We start from the raw sequence: 20296 nt of genomic DNA, 5'->3' as shown, positions 1-20296 counted from the left end.
ACTGGGAGACAAGATGGCAACAAAACTATTTACATGCTTACTGTCTGTGCATAAAAATGAATAACAGATGCAGAGTGGCCAATTATGGACAGACTATGAAAAAAATGGTGTGACTCGTCACTGAGCATAGAGCACATGTCTTACTCATGTAATGATTTGTAGACAGAGCAGTTAGCAGTGAAATTTGTATTTTATGCAATTACTTGGGGTTAATAGACTAAAATGTGAACCATGTTGTTGGGGTCTGGTGTTAATTAATTAAACTGTGGTAACCAAAATGCATGTGCTTGGAACCAGGAAAAGAAAAAACTGTCTGTAATTAAAATTTTCATTTCTTTGCTAAACTTTCATATGGCCTCTAAATATCTTTATATATGGAAAAAAAAAACTACATTAGAAATATGAAAAATTGTTGTTGTTTTTTTCCCCAGGAAGCCATGCATTAAACACAGAGAGATCAGAGTTTCCTTAATGTCTTTCCCTGAGGAATAGCAAATTTTCAGTCATAACTTAAGCCTAGGAAAATAAAATGTTGTAATTGTATAGTTATACATTTGCATTTATTAGCCAGGAGAAATGCTTAAACCAGTGTTTCCCAAATTTGATCATGTGTAAAAGTCACTTGGAGATGACTTTAAAACAAAAATGGCAAGCCGTACTCTCAGAGTTTCTGAGTTAATAGGTTTGGGATGGTACCAGAGAATTCACCTAAGGAGTTGCCAGGTGAAGCTGACGCTACACATCTAAGAACCACATTTTGAAAACCACTGACTTAAACATAATCCACAGGGAGAGAGAAAAGAATCAGGAGACCTGGGAAGGATCCAAGCGCCTAAAGGGAACTTCAACATCATTGAGTTTGAGCCCCTTGTTTCACAACTAAGGAGATGGAAGTCTGCACAACGGAAGTCTGTATCTTTAATTAAGACACAAAGTTAGCTCTTCTTAGCGTCTGGCCTAGAACCTAGAATCTATTTCCAAAAGTTTCTGGAAGACAGCTAGCATCCTAATAGACCCTATTCTCAGTAGATATACGCTGCATATATTTTCCACATGCGAAAAGGGGTTCTCAAGTGTTACTGCATATTAAAATAGGCCTGTGGCTTAGTTAAAAATTTACATTCCTGCACCCTCACTGAAACGCTCTGATGTATAGGTGGAGGGTGAGAAACTTTTAGATAACAACCCCGGGAGATATAAATGCATGCGGACTGCTCTTTAAGAAACAGTGCTCAAGAATTGTGCAAGCCAACGCTTTAAGCCACGGGAAAAGACCAGACTACTACGTTTTCTTTGAATGTCTTAACCAAATACTTCCACAGACTATGAAAACTCCCAGAACTATCCAATGAGGAGGATAAGGCAACTGTCATGGTGCCTTCTTCTTAGAAAAACTTTGGGTCAGTCTCCATTTTCAAAGACTCCTTTTCATCTGTGTAAAGGGCAGTAACATGAAAATTGATCGTATACAGTTGTTCTGAGGAGAAAATAAGACATTGAAAGCAATTTGCAAATAATAAAATGATAACACGGATGTTTAGCTGTTAGTTTCATTACAGGAAAGCCTAAACAGCATATGATATTTTTTTTAATATCAAGTGGGTCATCTGCCAACAAGAGTCTTGGTTGTATTAGCAAAGGCTCATCTTGGCAGTACTGTACTGATTGGTCAAAGAAACCAGAAGAGGCAAAACCTTCATGAAATCACAGGATTTCACCCTCATGGACCAGGGCATGCAGAGTAAACCCTAATCTAGAACAATATTAAATCCAACGTATCCTGGGTTAAATGGCTTTCTTAGAAGTTACTTTTTTTAGACAGTTAATCCCTGTCCCCAGGACAATATCCTGCTTCTTCAGTCTCATGACTGAATTGGGGATTGATTGGACACCAGACAATTTTGACTTCCTGAGCTTTCTTTTCTTTCAGCAAGCTGCAAAAATAAAAATGATCCATTTACCTCAACTCTGCCCCCTCTCTGATGGAGGGTCACAGGCGTTGGATAAAGAAAATGCCAAAAGGAAAGGGAGCATCTGTCTGTCCCAGGAGGGTGTGTGAAGGAGGTGCTAACTGGGGACAGCAAAGAAGCAACCACCTCACAAAATATCCTCCCTGGACAGAAGCCCTTTCAACAAAGCACGTAAGAAACCTTCTCCCTTTGAGGGCCCAGCGCTTGTGTTTCTCCACATATTTTAACCGATATTTGTTAAGCAGTAACAATCCAGCTTTCACTGTCACTCTGGTGTTGAGTTGCATGAGGAACTACTTTTTCCACTGCAGAAGTCATGACTCTCCACACAGCTGGCAGAAGATCATTTATTCTGAGCAAAGGAAAAATAAGCAGTTTCAAGGAAAGGGCGGGCAGCTCAGTGTGGGTGATCAGTGCGCATCTAAAATGCAGTTACTCAAATTACAGAAGGTTCTCTTAGGCCAACTGATCTCTTGTGGAAGACATGGCTTCCACCGTGTTCCATGTGCGTGTGAAATGTCTAGGCCTGGAGGTAGAGCTTTCTTGAAAGCAGAAGCATGCATGGAACCCTTAAAGTAAGAAGCAAAGTCATAATAAAAAAACATATTCCCCAGAAAAATATACTGTTAACGTGGTCTTATCTCATTCTAGCTAAAGTGTGTTGCAAGATTTCCTGGGGAGGAAGGTACAGTAATGTACTAGGGACGTGAGTTTAGATGGGAGCCTGGTCACCACTGACGAAGTGCTACCTGCCTGAGGCTCATTCTTATCAAATGACCTCCCGAGAACTGAGGGTGCCACAAAGTTCCAAGAGACCTAGGAAGCCTGGGTCCAAACCATGCTCAGTTCTGAGGATAATCCCGTCTCTCCATAATTCCTTTGGGCCCAGAATACTCACCTCTTCCCCCAAATCAGCTCCTTCTCTAGATTTCTTCTATCAATGGCACTAGAATCAAACTGGTCAGCGTCAACATCTCATTTTTCACTCATCCTTCATGGACCCACCTTCTATCAGTTAGCTTTTATTTTCTTTCAGAATGTCTCAAGCAAGGATTCCTCCTAAATACCCACTTACACCAAGGCATCAGAAATTCTCTTCCTTCCTTTCTTCTTTCCTTCCTTCTTTCCTTCCTTCTTTCCTTCCTTCTTTCCTTCCTTCCTTCCTTCCTTCCTTCCTTCCTTCCTTCCTTCCTTCCTTCCTTCCTTCTTTCTTTCTTTGTGCAAAGCATTGGGCTAAGAGCTCTGTAGTTAAGCAGTGAAGATATAATCATTTAAAGTAACTATTATATGACAAGAATGAAGTCCAGATTCACATTGTTGACTCGACACAGAACTCCCACTTCCTCCCTTATCTTCTTCAGTCATGAAAGACAAGTCAGGAGACACTTCCTCCTGGAAGCCTGCCCTGAATCCACTCCCAGTTGATTTAGGTGTCTCTCCTAAGGTCTCTCCTAAGGGCAAACCTAGGTCAATACACTGACATTGTAATGATTAGCTGTTTATGTGCCTGCTCCCCAATGAGATTGTGAGGCCTGAAGACAGAGACTTCATCTCTATATCCCTAGTACTTAACATAAAGCCCAGCATATTGTGTTCAGTGCAGACATCTTATTATTCAGCTACCAGCGATTGGGTGTGCCTACAACAGATAGAAGATTTAATTTAATAAGAAATAAAATCCTATTATCAGTTTGTCTGTTACAAAATCATTAACTTTGCCTGTTATGAAATAAACATTTTCTACTTTCCTCTTTTTTATAAGTGATAGAATTATCGTCATATTTTTACGTCTTCCATGCAGCCAAAGTAATGACTTTTTTTTTTTTTTTACTGTGTGACTAGCCCTTTGAGAGGCATCCTTTTCCCTGTTTTTGCCCTAGCCCTTGCAATCATGGCGCTCCTTCATGCTTTGCAGCCTTCCAGTCTTTGCCCCTCCTCAAACCACATCAATATCAGTCTTAACCCTTAATCGTAAAAGACAGCGAGAGGGATAGAAGCTCAACACTCCACGTAAAGGAATGACTTCATCACACACAACGGGCTGCGGGGCATGGAGAATCCATCACCTAACCTTTCCCAGCCTCTGTCCATCTGTGTCCCACTGTGGGATGTCCAAGCTTGACAGCAAATGCTTTCCAATGGGAAACTGTAGCAGGATTTGTTCCCCATCCTTTGGTCCCTATTGTGTGTTCAGCTGCACTGGAGCTCACTGCTAATCAAAGCCAGAGACTCTCATACACAAACAAACACGGCATTGTGGCCTCCCCCAGGGCTGGAACACAGCAATCCAACCAACAATTTAGTCAGGTGATAGCAGGCTGGAGGCGCAGACAGAGCATCCCCCAGACTCCCTCCTGCCTACATTCCCCCAGCCTCTTCCTCAGCACAAGCCAGGCAGACCACCAGGAGAGGCAAATAGATGCTTGAGAGAACAATGGAGAATGAAACAATATACAATAACACACCATCAAAGAGGTCTAATCTAACAATAGGATTCTTTGTCCAAGAGAGGGTATATTCTTGGACACTGGCTCAGGGGAGGAAGGGAATATTGAACCAGAATATCTTTAGATACTCACTGGGCCCTTGCCATAGAGCAGGGGGATGGAGGGAGGAGAACTTGATGCCTTAAGAAGAGTTTTATGGTTAGAAATATTCGGACTATGATATCAGTCCGACCTCTCACTAGCTTATGATCCTGGACAAGTTACTTAACCATTCTGAGACTGAATTCCCTCATTTTTCAACTAAGAAGGGAAAGAATCTTTATCCCATGAGATTTGGGGAGTACGTAACCCAGTACTGAATTTAAAGTTCTAGTACTGTGCCCATCGGATAGGAAGCACTCAATACATATTAGATATTATCATTACAGTTGGTGAGCTGTGCTTAGAAAAGAAGGAGAGGAAAGCAAAGACCTCAGCCTCTAGAAGTAGAGACGGCAAGGGATGGAGACTCTTCCCTGGGCCTAGCAATTCCTAGGAATAGAGCCTCAGAGACTCTGGCAGGTCCTGAACTTTGACTTATTGCCATGTGTCCCAGAACATATCAAAGGACGCTGGGGATGCCCTCATGAAGCCTGGATACCAGATGTCTTCACACAATAGCAGAAGGTAGGACTCTGGGTGCCCAAACATTGATAAGAGAAATATCCCTGAGTATGAAGGATAGAGCAGAAAAGAAGAGCTGGAGATGCCAAAGAAAATGATTGCTCGTGTCTCAATGTTTGGCTAGGGCAGCCAGTTAATATTAAATCTTGCCAGGGTTGGTGCAGGGGGAGCGGGGAGCAGGGAAGGAGGACAAACTCGGTAAAAAGGTTATCCAAATTCTATGCAACAACAAACATGGATTGAGCACCTACTATGTCTCAGTTGCTAATTGGGCAGTGGTTAAGTGAAAGAACATTGTTCCTAGGAGTCTAGTAGGAACAATGAGAGTCGGTGACAAAATATATGGCTCCTGAAACTCAGAATTAATATAATGACTTTCTTTAAATACAAAGGACCAACAATCCAAGATGATTTAACAATTGAAGGATCTTCTTCGGGAGATCGCTAAATGGAAATGATGTCAGTTAGATGCTGCCTGGAAGAATTTATTATAAAATCTGCAGATGTGCTTCCGGAAACACCGGTCAATATTTCCGTGTCTTATCTTTTTTAGTATGTACCTTAAATGTCCCTCAACTGTATGTGGTGCATCTCATTGGGTAGTCCCTCATCCTCATTTCAGTAAAAGTCAAATTTATCTGATAAGCCACCATCCCATGGTTCCTCCACACCCAGAATTTTGTTACTTGCTCCTAAAACCTTACTAATCGGTCTACACGTCATTGTCATATTTCTCACCTTTTCCAGTTCACAGGTTCCTGGCTTCTCTGAAGGTCTAAAGGACACTCCGATCTCACTACAGCATTTTGAGGCATAACAGATACAGATATTTGAACATTCTCAAGGAGCAAAGTATGATTTTGCTTAAATTCCACCAAGAACAGATAAGCAATTCCATGTCACATTAACGAGCAACGAAATCCATTCCCTTTTAAGGAAAACAGCCTCTCACCCTTAGGCTGGTCTTCCACACCAAAGAAACACTTCAATCCCCTTCAGAACAGTCTCATCTTTCCGTGTTCTGTCCTTGTTTTCAACTGTTGCTCAAGTTCTAATGGAGGATGATAGACCTGGCTACACCTTGGAAATCAGATAAGGAAGGGGTCAATTTGAGATGGGAAGAAGACAAGGGAATAATACTAGTTCTTCAAAATAGAACTGAACTCTTAATAGAAATGCCCAACCCTAAACTTTCTCTGATTTAAACAAGGTCTTTAATGGTACTCATTGCCATGGGTCAGTGGAAGTCACGGTAGAAAACTAACCCAGAATGACCACTGGCTCGTGTGCTGCTAAGCCCTGGGCCAGGAGGGATCCCGCTGGTTTCCAGCCCTTGAAAAGGAGCCTCTCCATTTCCTCCTTGATCCCCTTTCATGACCATCCCCGAGGGTGGAGAAAACATAGATGAAAATAATGGGTTAGAGGGAGTATCTATTTGCTGCAGGAACTCTTCACTGGAACTGACACTGTTTTTGTCTTCAGACGCTTCCTCTGAGAACAAGACGGGCCCAGGGTTGCTCCACAGAGCTGGGCTGACTTTGTGGCATAATTATACCAAGAGGCATGTAGAGCCCAGGAGATGTGGAAAGCAAACAAGATAAACCCACCCCAGAGAAGTCACCGAACAAACCCTACCAGACACAGATGGGCCCAAAGGACCCAAGCTGCTTGCCCAGTGGTTCATCCACAGTGGAGGAAACCTCAATGCTATCTTAATAGAATTTTCTGTGAGCTCTGATGCTCTTCTCCCCAACCACAAGGCTTCGGTCCATCACATTTTTGGATGCTTTCCCTAAGGTGTCAGTTTAAGTTCATTTCTATTGCTCTCATTTTAACCTCTTGCAAGACAACATCGCTGGGCGAGATGTTAGAGACCCACAGAGTCAGCCTGCTTTTAGGAAATGTGGATCTAGTTAGAGAGAAATTGGTAGAAATCCACCTCTACACATTTATTCCTGCTAAATTACTTTTGATCTGTTTCTCCAAACCAGATTCCTTTCTAATGGCCTGGACGTGCTTCTTCAAATCCCCAGATATCACATATCAGAGTGCTATCTCTGTGATCCCGAACCATCAGATTAAAACTGCTATTTAGAAAGGCTCAAAACCATTTAGGCTCATGTTGGTGGGGATTCCAATACTGGCCTAGAGGATAACGAACGGCATTTAACTTGAACCCCTCCTCGACAAACAGGAATGTGGTTGCTAAACCCAGATTTGATTGGGCTCACTTTAAACTGGAGCCAATTTGTACACTAGTCATTCCAAAAAATAGCAGAGCAAATAAATAACTCCCCAAAGGGTTCCTGGAGCAACATGAATCAAAGAGGTTTGCTGCTCCCACAGTTTGCAAACCTGTAGTACATTAGGCCCCCTCCTTGCAGTCCAAGGCAGTTCTGAGGCTCCCCCAGGCTCCTGGGACCTGCTAACAGGGTTATATTGGACCTGGGTGGGATCAGGCAGTTGTGGCATCCCTGGGGAGACCTTTACTCCCCGGATATGGATCTGAAAGGATCCTTAAGGCTAAGAATGGAAGATATTGTTTACTCAGCGTGACCTCTAATTGGCATATACTAAGTTCACAGGATTATCTGTTCCCATCTGAACAGCACATCCTTTGCTGGCTGGACAAAGATATTTTGTTTGCTTCATGGGATTTTGTTTGTTTGTATGCATTTCCCTATTTCCAGCTTTTCATGAGGGTCCATGATATGAATTCACTAAGTTTTTTTGTGATTCAAATTTACCCGTGTCAAGCTAAATGAACTGACCTTCCATCTTAAGTGGCCCGTTTAGTAGAAACAAATGCCCACGTTAACATGGCTCAGCTATTAAAAATATCGCGTGCATCAGTTCTAATGTTGATTTAAAAAGCAGGACACAATTATTCAAACAACTATTTTTAAGAGTTATATCAGAAAAACTGTAAAAGTAAATCAGAGTGTTAATAGTGGTGTCTATTTTGAGCAGGAATATAAGTCAGGTTTTTCCTTCTTTATAATTTAAAAAAAAATTGAATATCTTGTACCATGAACACATATTTTTCTAGAATGTGATAAAATAATGTATTTTTCAGGTATATTTATTTGTGTTTTCCTAATAATACACATAACAATTAAAAAAAACCTTTTCATTATTTTTTACATAATTAAAATTAACCTTTCACAAGTCTGACATGCATCGAACTATAGTTGAGATTTCTGCATACTGCCAGAGACATTAAATTTAATAGTGAAATGTATATTATGACCAAGGAAAGAGGATGGGGAAAAAGGCTTTATTTTACTGTTTCAAAATTTAAGTACCTACGCCTGTTAAAATAATCTAATAAACTGCCTACTTTCTTTTCTATAGTAGCTTCAGTCTGCCTCATTTGAACCCCATGGACTATATCTAAAGAAATATACTGCACCCAGAAGGCAACACTTTTTTTTTTTTTTTTTTTGTAGAAAATAGTTCTTGAAGAACTAAATGGATCCTTGCATAAGAGTCTCCAAAGCTACAGGGTATTTTTTAAGCTAAAGATACAATTTTTGGCTTAACATGGACACCCCATCTGGCCAGCTGGCAGACACCCAGTGGAACCCCTCTGACGTTCTTATGCTCAGAAATGAAGACCGTTATATGCTAAAACTTCACAGATGATTCTCTGCTACTGGGAGCAATAATCTCGTGGCTAAATTTAGAAAAGGCCATATTATTAGCAAATTAGGAAGGCCACCATGAAAACATTGTTTTAAAGTTTTGTATGGTCTTCATTTGTTTTAGCCTGAGTGAAGATTTTCACTGTTACCTAAGATTGTTACCAAGATTGTTATTAATTAGGATTGTTCTTATTGGTTAAATCTGGACTCTGAGGCAAAAAGCTCTGGCTTCTTCTAGGGCAGCCCAATGTTCCCCAGGAAGTCACATAGATGGATGATACTTGTTCTGCTTCCATTATAGTTTGGAAGGGGAGAATTGAAGGGAGCATTGATGTTGAAACCCTAAAGGAGAGGCTACTCTAGCATGAACAAAACATATCCTGTTTCAGATTAAGAATGAAGTTCCCTAAACACTTCTCACTAGCTTTGAAGGCAAATTAAGAAGGTAGCATTTGGGTCATTTATATCCTCTCTGGGGAAGGGCTCTAACGGAAGCATTGGTGAAGAGACCCAAGTCCACACCTGGCAAGGGGCCAATTGTGGATTTTGGTGCTGTCCAGAATGTCCAATGAGACATTTGATCCATGCTGCAAGGTCCTCGGTATTTGGTTCTGTGCAAAACATCCATAGAGACATTTGGTCCATGCCAAAAGGTCCACGATATTTGGTCCCTGATATGTGCCATTACCAGCTAGGCAACCGAAACAAGAAGGGTTATTATTGGCATTACAGCCATGATACAACAATTGGACCAATAAAATATTATAATATTTTTATGTATTAATCCTGCAAACCAAAAGTATAAATAAACATTATGGGCTATTAAATGTCCCTATTAAACCCAGGGACGTTTTCTAAGTGTGGACATTTTGGACAGGACCAGATATCAAGGACCATTTGGCAGGGACCAGATACGCCCACAGACATTTGGATAGGACCCAAGTCCAAGGGCCTTTCGGCGTGGACCAAATGCCTCTGTGGACGTTTTAGATGGACCCAGTGTCTTGCAGGAAAGGGGCCTTTTACTTGTAAGGGGCTTCAGTTGAGTCGATAGCAATTCAGATGGTGACTGCAAATTTCTTTTATAAATAATCAAGCATTGTAAATATTATTTGGACACAAAGATACAGGCATAAGCAGCTTTTGCATAGGGCAAGCAGTATTCCTGTCCATAACCCTCATTGTTTTTATTAAGCTATGGATTTGTTCTGATCCTTCTCCCATTCTCTCAAGTTTATGGAACTAAGCACTAGTGTTTGGCTACTCAAAGTGGGGAGTAGCCAGCCACTAGTTGTTTGACATGCAGATTCTGAAAATCCACAGGAGACCTGCTGAATCAAAATCTGCATTTTAGCAAGATCTCCAGGTGACTGATATGCACATCAAAGTGTGAGAAGCCCAGCTATAGCATAAACAAAGTATTGCTAATCAATTGTAAATACCTAAATTGAGCGCAAATAACCAATTGAAAAATTTGGTCTGTATCCTTTATAACACTTAGGAAGAACGATTTAGTAAAAGATCCTCTTTACGACTGTCTAATCCCTTTTTTTTTCCACTATGACTCAGATTTCTTTTTCTTCACCTGTGTCTTTCCTCCAACTCCAACTTACCTTCAGGCATCTTAGGCAATCTCTAGGTGTCCTGAGAAAATGACAATGATAAGCCGTAGAATTGGGGAGAGAGAAAGACAGAACTGGCCCCACTGACCGTATTAATCATAGCCACGTTTAGTATAAGAGTCTATAGTTTATAAACATTGCATTGTCACAATTTACCTGTATCACCATTCTGTGGGGTAGGCAAAGCAGGTAATGTCATCATCATCATCATCACTGCCATCTTACAGCTGAAAATCCTGAGATTCTAGGAGATTCAGTGGCACACCCAGCATCCCACATCAAACAACAGTCAGAACTATGATGAAATAAATACAGGGTCCTACATCCAAAACTCGACCCTTCGTCTGAGCTCCATGGTGGGAGGCAGGGTGGGAGGATATGGTTATGGGTACCACCAATGTCGCAATAAGGTGGCTACTCTTGTGTGCACAATGCTCTCCTAGAAAGGCCAAGGTCAACAGTTGGGTTTGGGAACCTTACATGTCAAAGCCCCCAGGCCTTGAGCATTATCATGTGTTCTGTGTGCTTTTCAGAAGAAAGGGGTTTTAAATCTGCATTTAGAAAGCATGATCTGAGAGTGCAGAGAAGAAGCATTTCAAGGAGAGTCTCACCTAGGTTTCTGTTTGCCTGTTTGTTAGAGAACCCAAATGAGCATGAGAAGAAAAGCCGTGGGGTAGGGAGAGCAAGGGTGGACTTTCATCCAGTCCTGCACCACCATGATCAGAATTTCCATCCTCCTCCTCAAACACTCCCCAGCAATCAGAATCTGGGCTCAATACTTCACATTCATTTTCTAGATTAACACTCATGACCATCCTAGGAGGTATGTCCTAGTGAGACATAAGAAAATGGAAGAAAGACCACAACATTTGCTGATGGTCACACAGCTAGTAAGCAGTGTAGCTGAGGTTTATGTCTTGGTTTCTTTGACCTTGAGCTCAAATATTGGAATGTTAAGGCTAATGTGTTGAATGTATCACCTGCAGCCCTGATGTTACATGTCCAGGCTCCTTGATTCAACCTCTCAAATCAGAACCTCTGGGGCTGGGCCCCAGGCATCTGGATGCTAAGCCATATCTCCAGTTGTTCGGGTAAACACTGATGATGGAACCGCTCGCCTAGGTTATTTGAGCTTTACTGTATATACATTGGAGTTTAGGTCTGTTGTGAGAGGCAACTGGAACATAAACTAGCCAAAGAAAAAGGTGACATTATAAAGTAGAAAAAAAAATACCCAAACTAGAAATTGTAAGACCTTTGTTTTAATACTTATATGGCATTGAATGGGGTCACCTTAACCTCTCGAAGCTTAAGCGTCCATATTATTTTTTTGTAAAAATCCTCCTTAGACTCCCTGAGTAAAATTGTTATGAAAACATCATGAGAAAATAAATATGAAAAGTTCTAAAAAGCAAATGTTTTATGGCCACATTGGAGCTGTAATGAAAATAATGTTCCAAATGATCAGTCTTATGAGCTTTGAATTATATGGTTCGTTAAAGAGGTAGGTTGGATTTCTGTCTTGCTTACGGCGGTAGCATAAGTCAGAGATCACACGAGGTTTGGGCCTCAAAGTCAACGAGGTAGAGTATGATTAGAAAGACATTCCAGAGAACTGACAGGCCTATATTACGTTTGGAATGAAGGAGGGGAGAAAAAAAAGAGATGGAGGTTTCTTCTAGAGGTTCGATACTGAGAATGGGGGTGCTCAGGTTTAAACAGGAAACAATACCAGGTGAGGTTTAAGGGAATTAGGTATGGAGGACAGACAGTCAAGGTCTCTGAAGCATGAGGGGCAGAAGAGAATGGTATTCAGAATCATTTACTTAGTTTTGCACTCATATGCCTGACATTACTGGGCATTTCAAGGGTCCTATGCTAGATAGTCTAGAATTCTTGAGATGAATGAGCGAGTATCCCTGCCTTCCAGGGATGCATGGTGTGGGTGGGGTGGAGCTGGTGGTGACGGTGAGTCATTACAAGAAATAAGAGGTGTGCTCTTCCAGTGTCAACTCCGATGGGAAAGCAGGATTTGAAGTCACAGGAAGGGGTGAAGGAGAGGCTGAGAAGGAAAGAGGAGGCTGGAGAATTAGAGCCTCACCTAGAAGGAGGATTTGTTTGGGAAAACTCTCCCCGAGTGGCTTCCATCGCCAACTTATTTACAGTTTCACCCACATTCCATAGCTGAAGTTGGAAGATTTGCACTCTTTTCCTCCATGTCTACGTTTTCATTGAAGAACAGTCATCTCATGTCTAGTATAAATTTTCCTGAAAAGAACACCTAGGGTGAGGTGTCACGCCTTCAAAATTATATTTATTCTAAATAACACAGACTGATTTCTAAGGATGTCACTTTCAATAACTGTTAGTTCTGTTCAATTATGTGGCAAATGTGAAATGAACGCAGGAAGGAATTGAGAGTTCAATTTCTCTGCTAGGCTAAATACATTAAAGCAACAAAAAAACAGTGGTGCTTTTGAAATAAATACTATCCCCTTCTCCATCTAGCCTTTTGTGAGTTACTTTGCTTTTTCTCCTAAAAATGTTTGTTTATAGATTTGTCGTTGTAACTGCTTAGGGCAAAAATCTTGTGTGTACATACCTTACTCTAACTTGTGTTGTTGTAATTTGTGTTTTAATCTAATTATCCAGATACACATTGAGTTGACCATAAATTGCTTGAAGGTGTATTGATTTATTTTTTTATCCCCCATTATATCACCTGACATAATGGGGCAGTCAATACCTGTTGGCATCTGTTAGGGCTAAGAATAAAATAAGAAGTCCTTTACTTCAATCTCCTTTACCAAATAGGATGGGGCTCAAATCATTCCTTTCATTAAAAAAAAAAAAAAAAAAAAAGACAATTAAAAAAGTGAGACTAAAACTCAATAGAAAATGGAGAGATATGAGACTTTTTCCTCAATGAAAATTAGAGTAGAAACTCAAAGAAGAGTCGTGATCAATACGAAAGCACTTGGAAAAAGAGGGAAGGAATAAGGGAGGGGAGTGAGAGGGAGAGAAAGGAAATATTTGGAAATGAATGTCCACCTTTAAAGGTTGAGGAGGGAAAAAATAAAAATAAATAAATAAAGATGAGAGGAGTGTCCAAAGAAGTTAGAAAACAACTAAGATAATAATATGTCAAGGAAGTTAATGCTAAGGTGGTGTTCGCAGGCCATGCTTTTGTGTGATAAGGAAAGTGAAGAAATGCAAAAAGCCATTGGTTTGATAAAATGAATGTGACTTTTTAAGTGTTTCTATCAGAGATGGGTGGAGAGCATAATGGATTTTCATTGTTTGAAATGTCTTTTAAATGAAGTTCTAATAAAGGATTTCAGAAGTTAGCACCACTACCAAATACAAAGTGTCTGGAATTGTAAAACTGTGGGCCCTAGAGAGAAAATCTAGGACTTAAATTTTTCTTAAATATACGCCTTCGTCCAATACAATAGTAGGCATCCTGCACATATATAATAAATACTGTTTAGTATTAAACTGACTTGCCATAACAGTAAGAAATATTGTTGAGATAGGGCCTGGAAGAGTGTGATGGAGGGTGAGCAATCCTGGTTCCACCCCTTCACTGAAGTTGAGAAGCAGAGAACAGAATGAAGTCAACACTTATTGTAGCGATGAAAGTGTAAGCTGATCTTAGCCAGGGTCTGAGTTAAAAAACAAAAAAGAAGAAGAAGGAGGAAAAAATGTCTAGCAGAGTCGATAGAAAGTACGTTGGCTCTGAAAAGAGAGTTCAGTGAAACAGGTCAGGAAAACGTCTAAATTTCAGCTAGCGAGGTTCAGCCTTCCATGCATTCCAAGATATGGGCGACCATCCCTGATACATATGTATATAAGGGATATATGCCATCACAGATATGGGGAAGGAATTAGGCAAAACATCATGGAATTTGATGGACAGGAAATGACGGCAACTGGGTCAGTGAAAAGGAGAAATGAGATCCAGAAGAGGAGGGAATGGGTAAGTAGAAAAGGTGGAAGAAGAGGGACCAAAACGTTAGACATACAGCATGCTGTTTGTGTTTTAAAATGATGTTTTGGATTTTACTACGTACAATTGTTAGAATCAAGAATTCAAGTGACAGTTCCTGCGACTCACTTCTTTGAGATTAATACACAAGTGACGTTCTTTTTTTAATAAGTATGAAGTATAAGAATTGAAGGATTTTGCTTTTACGAAACTCATTATGATGATCTTTTTTTACATTTGAAATGTCACTTCGTCTAAACTTCCTTTGAAGAAATGGCTGCAAAATAAAGCCCAGTAGAAGAAATGAAGTTTTATTTCTCAGAATATCTCGAGCATGAACATTCACTGTAGTCCTTGCCTACCCTTAAGAAATAGGAACGTGTGGTGAATGCAATCTACATAATCAAATCCGCAATATTATCATAATTACAATGCCCTCCGATAGTGTTACATTATAGCTACCCTTTTAAACCACAGAAATTTTAACTTCTTATTTACCAAATATTAGAATAGGGAGGAACAAAAGGCTTGTTATATTTGACAATCTAGAAAGACGGTATGATACCTGGAAAACTATGCCACCTACAAGCTTGGCATGAAATGCATGGAAAAATGGCCCAGTGGATGGCAATCTGAATTGGCCATAAACATCAAACATAGAGAACAACTTTCCAAAGTGAGGCCATGGCCCAAACTCCATTCAAGAAAATTGACTCTCGGAGAAAGCAGGCCCCGCTCAGAAAGAGAAGGTCCCAGAAAGAGAAAGTCCGTATCTGAATATTACTCTCCCCTCCATACAGTGACATGGCTTTGTACCAAGAGGAAACAAAACTTCTTTTGATTACTTATTAGAACAGCAGCCAGAGGTGACAACATTCCTCACGCTTATAAAGAAGCCCCACTCAGCATCCAAGTGGTGCAGCGAGGGCTTGAAGAGCCCAGACTCAGCCTGAGGCTCCAGGGTGAACACACCTTAACTTGGACTGAGGAGCTCTCAGGTGTCAAACACATTTGCTCCCTCGTCACCCTGGGGGGGAGGTCTCTGTTTGGACACTGCCTTCAAGAGAGAAGTCAAGAACAGCTCCCCTTATCGCGATGCCACCATATCAAAAAGCACAAGTGTTGGGAGAACTAGAACTGACATTCTGAGTTCTGCCTTCTGGCCCTCCATCTACTGTTAACTTACTACACTGTGGTGAACAAGCCAAGGAAACTCAGTCTCCTGAGAAGAGTTTGATTAGTAACAAACACACCACATGCCAAATAGGAACAGGATCAGAATGCATGTGAGGATGTCATTTAAATGAGAAAGCAAGAGTATCTTCAAAGGGGGGGGAGGGGTTTAGCTTAAAATATTTAATTTCTAAGATTGATTTTAGTGATAAAAACGATTAAACTATTTGGGGACTTTATCTCTCTGTCAGGTTGTTTCCAAAGATTAGGTTTTGTGAAAATTCAAATGAGGCTATTGACTTACTGGAATGAAAAAAAAAAAAAGAAAAAAAATGTGGGCTTGCCATATGTAAAGATTAAATAAGGTACATGATGGAAACTTTCAATACATTAGTAAGTTGATTACTCCAAATGTCATGGAAAGAGGTCTTGGAAACCACACAAGTATGTAATACATATAATATGTTATATTATGCATACTGTTAAACGATATTCTCATTTAAATACCTCATTTAAAAATTAGATAATAAAAAATGACCTGGTAACAGTAGTTTCATTTCTCTCACAGCTCTAGATTTGAAAATATAATACAGTTGTATTCACAAGTGCACAGCTGGAATACAGCACCTAGTGTGCTCTGTATGGCTGCAGGTGGGCGCTCCTAGTAGCCCTTCCCTAAATGAGAAAACTGTCCTAAAGCAGGCCTGGAAACAGCAAGAGAGGGAAGATTACCTTCTGCAGATTTAGAGTACAATTACAGAATTCGAAGCACACATGTTTCTTAAAGCACAGAATAATGGCAGTAGATTATGTTTAAATAAAATAATAAAAAATTTCATCCTCTACTTTAAATGAGAAAAGACCAGTTTTGCCACTCTGAAATAACTCATGTCCCAAAGGAGGGGGAAGAGATACTATCCACTCTGATTTCCTTTGACTGTAACTAGACGGTAAATGTTTTTCAGTGATTTGGTCTTTAAAGTACATAATTGACTTTAAAAGGTGCATAACGAAGACGGAAAACACAAGTTTGATTTTCTATGCTGGGAGATACTCCCATGACCTTGTAATATTTCTACATATCGATTCATCCCTAAATGATCAGGGGCTAATTGGGCTGCACTGTTTCATCAATTCCACTTTTGCCCAGGATCATGAAATTGCTTCATGATGTTATTAGTTCAAAAGCTCTTCTTGGGATTTTATGAATCTCCTCCCAGGCCCTTCCCTCCAACACACACACACACACACACACACACACACACACACACACACACACCCCTTGCTCAAGCTGCTAAAGCAAAATGCCTGCTAAGCCGAAAAATGCTCAAAGACTGGAACTTGGTGTCTCTCACATTGTCCCTGCTCTCCTCTCAGGGCCACCCCTCCCCCCACATGCCACTCCTAGTTTTTTCAATGTATCCCCAAATTTACAACGCAGTTGTTAACAGAGATAGGGGTAAGTTAACAATAGAGTGCATATAAACTCGGTGTGTGTTCTTGAGTTTGTATGTGTTGTGTTAAGGACAAAGGTGTGTGTGTGTGTGTGTGTGTGTGTGTGTGTGTGTGTGTGAAAGAGAGAGAGAGAGAGGAAGTTTTATGTTCTGTTGTTCTGTGTATGAACTAGGGAAGGAGTTGAATACATTCCTCTCTCTAAAAATATTTTATCTTAATAGAAACATCAACTCAGAAACTAAGAACCTGGCAAATTAGTGATAAATATACCCTAGCTTTAGGTGGATGAAATAAAAAGTTCAAATGCCTGTGTACAGGGCAGTTATTCAAATTAGCATCCAAATGAGAGATGGGGTTAAAGGTGTGTCTTTTCCACTTTGGACATATAATCATTTCTAGAACCATTCCTGGGCTGGCAGGCAGGACCAGGAGGGCTAGATGCCTCGTGTCCGCTGGCACTGGGAGGAACCAGCCCCCACATCGAGTCTAGACATGCCAGCTAAGAGTCACCAGCCAGCAAGGCGACTAGAGAGCAGAGAAAGGATGGGGAACGGAGGCCTGCTTGCCCAGGTGCCTTACTTTCTCTCTCTTCCCTACCCAGCCACAGACACACCTACTTAGGCAGGTTTTACAAAGAGCCAAGCCCCTGCCATCTCCTCCAGCCCGTAGCAGGAACACTGGACAAATGCATGCGTGTCTTCCACTTATTTCAGGGCACCCTAAGTCTCCTGACCTGACTCCCCCAAAATATGCCTCAATTTGCCTCCGGAGCAAATCAGTTCTGAAAGCAGCCGCATCAGGAAAGCCACCAAAGCAGCCAGCGTCTCTCCCGCTCCTACCACCATCATCTGGTGGCGCCTCGAAAAGTGGCAGCAGGCGAAGGAAACTCGCTGGGATTCACCTGGGAGACTCGCGCATCCCTTTGCACTTACTTTGAGTTGCAAACGTGCTTTCTGCGCGCAGGCTGCCTTTGTTGCTGAAAGGGGCGAGATTTGCTGCTGGGGTCCAGGTACCCGAGTCGCTGCGGCTGGCGGCGCGGTCGCTGCTCCCTCCTGGCCGGTGACTCACTGGCCTCTTTCTTCCCCTGGCTCCACTTTGGGGTTTCCTCGACTCTGCGACTCCCTTGGCGGGATTTTCGGATTGGAAGGCGGGGAACCTGATCCTGCCTTGGACTCAATTCCGCCCCGACAGGGAGGGAACGGAAGGCAAGTGGAGAATGGGAGGGCTGAGCAGAGCGGGCTGGGAGAGGACGCAGGCCCCGCGAGGGAGGGAGCGCGCCTTGCCCTCGCGAGCTGATTGGGAAGCTTATTAAAAGCAGAATTCTCCAGGGGCAGGCGCTCCCCGCAGGAGCAAGCTCACCGATGTGAACCAAGAGGCCAGGAATGGAACCTGGCTTTGTTTTTAACAGAGACCGACGCACTCTTTCTTTTTCCAACTTTCTGCAAGACCTGGTCTTTAGGTCGGTGCCAGTTAATCAAGTGGGGCATCTTAAATGGACGATCGATGGCATTTTAGAGGACAAGATTGGCCCCGATGTTTAAAAAATGATATTCAGAATTGAACAGCACAATCTCCAAAACCAGCCTCTCAATCCTCCCCTCCCCCAAACGCCCTCCCTACACACAGTTCCAGTGACTTCAGCTGTCAGTCCTGTCCCACCTGCAAGTCACAAAATGTGCAAAGCCCGGTTGTGCGCCTGTCACAGAGCGACAGATGTCTGAGAGTTCCCAATTAAATGCTATTTTCCTTTACGGGGCTTTCTCCTTTTTTTGCTTCCTTGGTGCCTTTGGGGACCTATTTAGTGACATGCCTTTGACACCCAAGAATTTAGGGAATTAATCAATGCAGTTCAAACTCAGCAGTGGGGATAGGGGAGTGGGGTGGTAAAACTCAGAGACTGGACTTCAAGGCTTTCTGGAATTTCCATTTTGTTCAAATGAGGAAAGATGCGAAGGTAATATATCTAGGATTGTTTAAGTAACACAGAGATGGATATTTATGATATAGATGAGATAAAAGTATTGTGTAAAATGATTAAGTATAAGACAAATTACCCAAACATTGTAAAAAAGTAAAGTTTTTGAGATTTTTCTGCCACTTGTCAGGTCTTTCTTTCATCTTGCTCCTTTTACTTCCTTTCAGCTTATCGTTTGATGGTGCCCACCCCAAAAGTGATTGCAAAATATACTTCTGTTTCCCATAGATCTAAGGTCTCATCCCTTCATTTCAGTTTTACAAATATCTATGAAGTGCCTTGTATAATTCTTTTTCTATTATTTTTTAAATTTTTATTACAGTCGACATCCACATTGCTAGTTTCAGGTGGACACCATAGCGATGAGACATTTATATAACTTACGAAGTGATCAGTCAAACTAAAGATAACATCTTGACCTCAGTCATGTTTCAGCTCCAGACCCATGAAGGCAGAAGGCTCCTACCGGCTGCATCCCCTTAGAACCAGACAGACAGACGCCACGACTGACATCAGGATCTGATGCCATGATCAATGGCCTCCTACCCAGCCCTGACCAAATAGTAGAGCCCACGACCCCAGCTCCCTTAGGTACCATGACTGATGATCTAGCCCCTGTATATCCATCCCCTAGAGGCCATCGGGGAGCCAAGTCTGAGCAGTAGCTCACCTGTGTCTCTGGGCTTGGTACCATTTCCTTAAGTAAACTTTTACTTTCTTTGCTGCAAACCCATGTTCGTGTCTCATTTGGTTTTGATGCACGTAGGCAAACGAACCCCCTTTGGTTCAGTAATAGCAGAGACTCACTGAGGGGAAGTAGGCATCTAAGCTGGAGAAGTAACAGGCCAGATCATGCTCGGCCTTTGTTCACTGTAAGGAATTCCACTTTTATTCTGAATGGGGTGGGAAGAAGCCATTAAGGTGACAGAAATTGACTCTGCTTTAATAGGGTCTCTGCTATGATCACCAGAACACAGGCGAGCAAAAGTAGAAGCAGAGATTTCAGTTTGGAGGCGGCAGTTATTCATTGTCTAAACTTCTTCCCCGTGTCCCTGTTTCTTGTAAAGAATAACTAACTCCAAACTTGCCCTTTCACACTTTCTCTGTCCCTGAAACCTCCTGTCAGCAGTTTCTTGGCTTATGCTAAGGCTCCCCTTGTCTTCCAGTTCCCAGCCTCTCCAGGTGGAATGAGCCCCCAGCATGCGTGTGACGAAGCTAAAATATAAGTAATGCAAGATGATTTGAAATCACAGAAATTATAACATGTCCTAAGGGTGTTGTGAAAATGAGGTCGCTGATTTTGCAGTGACAAATACAAGGAGAAGTGTGATCAGCATGAAATTTAAAAATGTGCAAGAA

At 41.6% G+C, this 20296-nt stretch overlaps 1 protein-coding gene across 2 annotated transcripts in view; it reads right to left on the bottom strand.

Annotated features, from left to right (window-relative positions):
• PTN (pleiotrophin) overlaps window positions 1-18174 on the bottom strand; it is an 84789-nt gene extending 66615 nt beyond the window's left edge. Inside the window, exon 1 of one of the 2 annotated variants that reach the window (XM_019750006.3) lies at window positions 17895-18174. The gene's annotated coding sequence lies outside the window, so the exon portion shown is untranslated. The remainder of the gene's footprint in view (window positions 1-17894) is intronic. The other variant, XM_019750015.3, reaches the window with a different exon arrangement.
• Between the last annotated feature and the right edge of the window lie 2122 nt (window positions 18175-20296).

This window comes from Rhinolophus sinicus, chromosome 8, assembly GCF_057876585.1.
Source record: "Rhinolophus sinicus isolate RSI-liver-muscle chromosome 8, RSI-T2T, whole genome shotgun sequence".
In the NCBI taxonomy this organism is placed as follows: Eukaryota; Metazoa; Chordata; class Mammalia; order Chiroptera; family Rhinolophidae; genus Rhinolophus; species Rhinolophus sinicus.
The sequence above is the reverse complement of the archived record's forward strand: the minus strand, read 5'-3'. Positions and strand labels throughout refer to the sequence as shown.